Source organism: Pelobates fuscus, chromosome 9 (assembly GCF_036172605.1).
Source record: "Pelobates fuscus isolate aPelFus1 chromosome 9, aPelFus1.pri, whole genome shotgun sequence".
NCBI classification, from domain to species: Eukaryota; Metazoa; Chordata; class Amphibia; order Anura; family Pelobatidae; genus Pelobates; species Pelobates fuscus.
Genome location: NC_086325.1, coordinates 63856748 through 63863250, shown reverse-complemented (window position 1 = coordinate 63863250; position 6503 = coordinate 63856748). Strand labels below are relative to the sequence as shown.

Sequence of the window (6503 nt, the reverse complement as noted above, 5' to 3'; positions counted from 1 at the left end):
TAACTACTGTGAGTTTGTTGTGTTTGCAACAAAAGATTTCTTAAAGTAAACGTTGCTTCTTCATTGTTCAGCAAGACGCGAACCCAGTAGAACCTTGCTTCTTGTTCCTGGTTTTCAAGTTTGGGTGCATTTTATAAATTCCTTGTCACTGAGATGGAAACGCCTTTAACACTAGCTCTAAGGGAGAAACATCAGTAGCAAAGCCGTCAGGCCAAACATTTCAGTTTGCAGTTACAGAGGGAAGGTAGTCAGTCACTGAAAAAGTGATCAGCTATTTCACACCAAGCACTTTAACCTCCCGCAGCTTCGGCAGCCTGAGCACACGCACTGGAATATATCTAAGCCAAGAACATGCCCAGTGGTTTTATATGGGACCAAACCTCATCGCTATAAATCTGTAAAAGGTAAATCTCAGCAGCGTGCAGCTTCGTAGTGATTGACATACTAAGAGTGGACTGATATTTATTTGCATAGTTACAGGTTTCATTTTAACCCCTTGAGTGCCAGTACCTTAGCTCAAGAGAATGTTGGAGTGAGCTTGAGGTAAAGCTTTATTTAATACTTATTTACTTAGAATTATAGTATTCGAGATGCGGGATTCGAAATTATTAATATTGTATTTTCATAAGAAGAACTATTTTAATTTCTACTTTTTTCTTGTGTTAACATCCTGAAGCTCATTCAAGTCGATTTATGTTTACTTTCTGATTTTGATTTATCACTTCGATGTTGGAATAAGGATTGTTAATAATTTTTTTAATATATCTGTGTATTTATATATGTATGCATGTATCTATGTATTTATTTATTTTTAGAATAGACATATGAGTCAGCAGCCCATGACTCTGGCCTATCAGGAGTCCCAGCGGTACTTCAGATATCTACTAGTGTAAACCAAGTGGTGATTGCAGGTGGTGAGGGGCTATCCTCAATGCACTAATTGCACACTTAAAGGAATTGATCTCAGATCACTTCCTCCCAGCACTTGTGAACGGTAATCTGCACTGGAGTAAAGCTATCGGAACTCCTGCCCATGACCTGTAACTGGCCAGCCGCGTCCAAGGGGAAGTCACCCACACTGCTAGATATACATAGAGCTACATAAGATGTCTATCTCATACAAATCATACATTCAGCCCACAAACAAACATACATAGAATCTCCACAAACGCAATACCACTGACAATCCACATACATGCACACAACCCGAAAAGCAGCCTCTCACATGCAATACCATAAGCAGCCCCCCCACACACACACTACCAAACACACAATGTGACATATCATCCACACACAATTCCACAAGCAGCCCCTGTACACAGCCCACATTCATAGATTTTATATACAAAACCACAAACTACTCACAAATAGCTCACATTCGCACAATTACAAAGTTCCAAAGCAACTGTAGTACCCATAATTAACAAAAGCAGCATATGGCAACAAACACACCTCAATTTTAAAAAATAGAACCGTCAGACCAAGGGAATTCAAGATCTTGTTTTGGCTCAGTACTACTAAAAGGTTGCCTAACCCTTGTATAGAGTCTAGATATCACCTTTCTCATAAGTTGACCGCATATGAGATCATGTTCTAATGTTGCCTCTTGACCCCCAATGCATGAAATCCATGTGTATCAGTTCTATGAAAGAAGTTGAAAATGCAAATTAAGATTCCCAATAGGGGTTTATTCACAAATTATCAGGTTATTTCCATTTGACGAACATACCCAATTTTTGAAAAAACTCCCAACTTGGAGAATCAATCTGTCCAACATTTTTTGTAACAGTTATTCACTGTTGTATGATTAAACCTTTTAATATAGAGATGTCAAATGCCAGACTTTCTGATGTTTGAGAACTACTATTCCCATGAACCACTTGCCAGTCACTACCTACATTTATAACTGGGCACATTTTATCGGATATGTACTAACCAAAGAGCAGGATTTTCTATATTTAAACAGCACCAATTTATAGTCTATTAAATTCATTAAATTCATGAAAGAAAGAAAAATACATAAAAATACAATAAAATTAAGGAAATGTATCTGCATAAATCATGGATATATATGTAACTATTAGATTAGCTACGGCAATACTTCTGCATTTACGCTAAACTAGGGGGATTGGTGACTAGACGCCACCATGTAAACCAAATTAAAATCATACACATATTTATCTTTCGCGCATACATATATAAAACTGTTAGTGTTTGAATAAAAAATGTGATAAGACTCCAATGGGTTTATTCATAAAATGTAGGCCCAAATAGATGAGTGTAAAAAAACCAAATCATTCCAATTGAGTTAAAGCTTTTCCTAGTGCAGCTTAGCCTAAATGATCCAGTTTACTTGTCAATTCACCAATGCATACTGTTAAAGAAAGTCATACTATCTACTTAGAGTTGTCTAAACACAATACATAATGCACCCCATAACATATGTTAAACTGTGGTAAATTGAAGAAATGGTCTGTTTTGGGGGTGTGTGTGTCTACATAGGATGCTACAGGAGAGTCCACCATGTTCTACAGCCATTGGGCAGCCTATGCTGTACTATATGTATTTTAACAAAGCATCTAGTTACTATAATTATTGTGCTAGTGCTAGATTTAGATTTTACAATCATACTGTGATATCATATTGAAAGCTTTCTTCCTGGATATGTGGTCACTTATCGTTCCTTCCTTAACTTTTTTCAATTTTAACTTTTCTCATTATTTCAGGACCAGTTGAAAGGAAATTTATTTATTTGTAGTTTAGGATTATTAGTTATATTTAAGGTCATGCACTGACAATCTTGTGTACTCAGCCCTTAGCCAGACTGAGTTATTCCACGGTATCTTAAATGTCCACCGGATTCACAGGTACGTCTCAGTACCATGTGCTTTAACAAGGCACATAAATGAAATGCTGTCTTGGTGTGCATGCTAAAGGAACTGCATCAGATTGAATAGGTCATTGTACTTGGTGCTTGAGTGAAGATTTTTAAATAATAGTAAACCATACTAAGTATAATCTAATAAACCAGCATGATATGGTGTGTAAAATGATCTTAGCAGTAAAAAGATTTTTGGTTTGGTTCATGGGTTTAAGGATTCGTCTAGGATTGCCGGATCGTACGTGAGGTTTAGTTGAAATTGGGCAATTTTATAGCGTGTAGCAGCAATAAAGAGAGCAAAGTATTACATAGGTGTGTTCGTTCACTAAACAGCAAGTTATGATCAGCTGGCAAACTGTGTCAGACTTTTATAATTATCCAACTCAGCTATTTTGGCCTAAGCTTCAAAACAGGGTTCTCTAATCATCTCAGCGCACTGTTTAGTGAACAAACCCCACTCAAGATATAATATATATATATATATTGCACATCCTACAGCTCACATAACCACAGCCTGCAGTGTGTTAGTCACCATTCCAGGTCATTACTTTATTATACATAAATGATTTATTGCTGGGTCATGTACAGCATTATTCATTTTTCGCAAATGTTTTGCATTAAAAAGAATGGTCTGTTTTGACTATAAATATAATGAGGGCAAAACAAGTTTATGTTTCCTGTTCAGTATTTTTATTTCAATTCAGATCTGAATACATTGGGAAAAAATATTACTTACTAGCATCTTTCCAAGGTTTACCATTTGGAGTTCTGTGCTATTTAGCCAGGCCTTAAAGGGACGCTCCAGACCCCTTAAACACTTTTTGAAGTACTTTACGTGTGAAGAAAATTACCTAGTTTTTCATTTAGCAAAAAAAGTGTAGGTTTCAATAGAAATTGGCCTTTTTTTTTTTTTTTATAAATTAACCTTGTTACAAACCCTGACTGTCAATCAAAAACAAGTCATGTTACTTCCTGGTTGTTTAGCTCATTGGAGCTAAACTAAAGAGGCAGCAATTGCTCAGAGTATCTGCCTTGTAATGACGTCTCATTGAGCTTCATTTGAAAGGCTGTGATTGGACAGCCACAGAAAGACGAGATAACTGCAGGTTTTAAAAAACTCTCAATCATTAAATGCACGCATGACAAAAAAAAATAATCTACAAAACAGTAATTTTTAATTTTTTATCTGGGTAGTGGACTTTCCCTTTTAAAGTTACTAGCCACTCGAATGCTTACCAGAGGTGAATTTCTACTTACCTGGCAAAATTTTAACTAACCAGTAGCTATTAGAGAGTGGAAATTTAGACATATTATTATATCGTATTGTTTTATTCTGTTTTATGCTATTAATGGTCCTTGAGGAATTCTCTAAATTTAACAGACAAAATGCACAGGACATGAACCTGTTGCTTTTGTTTGTTTAAAATCATGGAATAGATCCTTTTGAAAAAGCTTTTCAAGCATTGAAACTTTTCTTTTATGCCAAAGAAGATCCTTAAACATTCAAGGAGGGAGATCCAGACCCCCTCAACAGGCATCTTGATATACCTCTTAACACCAACTCGTGAGTGCAACGCTAAGCATTTGGGGCTTATTCACTAAACAGTGTTTTACTATTGCATGCTTTCTCATTTTTAGATTTCAGCTGTATTCCCATTTTGTATATTCCAATATTTAATTTTAAAAAGCTCCAGTTTCTATGGAAATTTATTGAAAGTGCATTAGGGGTCTGGAGTGTCCCTTTAATTAAGCACTATGCAACGGTGCTTTTCTGGGAATTTTTTGGAGATAAGAAGATGAATGTTCATGGCATAGCATTGTAAATTGCTGCATTTATATAATTAGTAGGTAACTGTGTATTATGAAACGTAAATGCGTTTTTATCCGTCTCTCCCTCTCTACATCTCGGAGCATTGGTAATCAGTGAGTGGAAGGTCAGACAGTCGAACTGTAAAGATTGGCTGATAAACAATTTGTTAAAGACTCACCCACAACGGGTTTTGTAACATTGTTCGTTTCATCTCACACAGCTAGGGGCTCTAGGGGGAACCTTTCACCAAGAGTTTGTTATACACAGAAGCAACAACCTCGCAGGCTGAGGTGACCCAGATTGTCATCTTTGGAATGTAGTATATGTTTATGTTTGTATATATCTACAAAATAGGAGAGATGGTTAAAATTAGGTTAGTTGTAGCAAGCTGTACAATATACTGAATATGGAGCAAATATAAACCAGCCATAACGTAAACTATAAACCAGCCATAATGCTAAAGATTTGATATGGCCGATTTTCTGGGGCATGGAGGGAGGCAGATACTCTCTATGTTAATCACCACTTAAGTATGCTAATGTAAGTGTGTGGTTGGTTCTCATTATTGACAAAGGGATTAGATATCTCCCCGGTTCTTTATAAAAGGAATGGCTATCATCTTGGAAAAGGGAACTGGGAGTCGGTGTCTCATAGTATTACAGGATAGACTATAGAGCAGGACCACCTGAGACACTCTAGAATTTGTAATTTTTGTATAGGCTCCAAAAAAGTTAAAGGGACACTATAGTCACCAGAACAACTACAGCTTATTAAATTTGTTCTGGTGTGTAGAATCATTACCTTCAGGCTTTTTGCTGTACACACTGTTTTTTCAGAGAAAATGCAGTGTTTACATTACAGCCTAGTGATAACTTCACTGGCCACTCATATATACCTATATATATATATATATATATATATAAAAAAATATATAAAAAAAAATAAATATATATACATATATATACACATAAGTATATATATACATATATTAATTCTACACATATATTTATGTAATATTTTTACATAATTAGGTATCCTAATTAATTACAATTAGCGGGACCTGCCTGACAACCCATGCCGAAAGTATAGGGAATTTAATTTGCTAGCACTATAGTTAACCCTATAACTTTCCAAGACACCATAAAACCTATACACAGGGGCGTACCTAGAGCATTTGGCACCCGGGGCGGACCCTGAGTGTGGCACCCCCCCCCCCCCCCCCCCCATAATAAAAATGTAAGAAAACACCCACATTTTTTTCAATGTTTTCAATAATATTTATTGCACACATTTGTAAACTGCTTGTAAAATTTGTAAAATGCGCCAGTTTTGTAGAAGGGGGAAGACCAGTGCTTTTGTAGAAAGGGGCTGGTGAGAACCTTCTAGAAAACTCCTGCCCTGCCCCTTTCTACAAAGCCCCTTGTCTCGCCCTTCATATAAAAACCCTGCACCCCGATCACATAAATGTCATACACTCCCTACACATAAAAACCCTGCACCCCAATCACATAAATTTCATTCACTCCCTACACATAAAAATCCTGCACACCCCCTTAATAAAAAACCCTGCACACCCCCTTAATAAAAAACAAAAACGTGCACAACCCCTCTTAATAACAAAAAACCTGCACACCCCCTTAACAAAAAACAAAAATCTGCAGTGCACATCCTCCCTTAATAAATAGAATACTGCAACCCCCTTAATAAAAAAAAACCTGCACCCCCATTATTCATACCTCCCCCTTTAATTCTTTAATCCACAGCCCCCTTTGATTAATCCACACCCCCCTTAATTAATACACCCCCCTTAAT

General features: G+C 36.5%; 1 protein-coding gene across 1 annotated transcript in view; it reads left to right on the top strand.

The window, feature by feature from the left end:
* Nucleotides 1-219: 219 nt before the first annotated feature.
* VGLL1 (vestigial like family member 1) overlaps nucleotides 220-6503 on the top strand; it is a 30283-nt gene continuing 23999 nt past the window's right edge. The window contains exon 1 of the mRNA XM_063433530.1: nucleotides 220-404. The gene's annotated coding sequence lies outside the window, so the exon portion shown is untranslated. The remainder of the gene's footprint in view (nucleotides 405-6503) is intronic.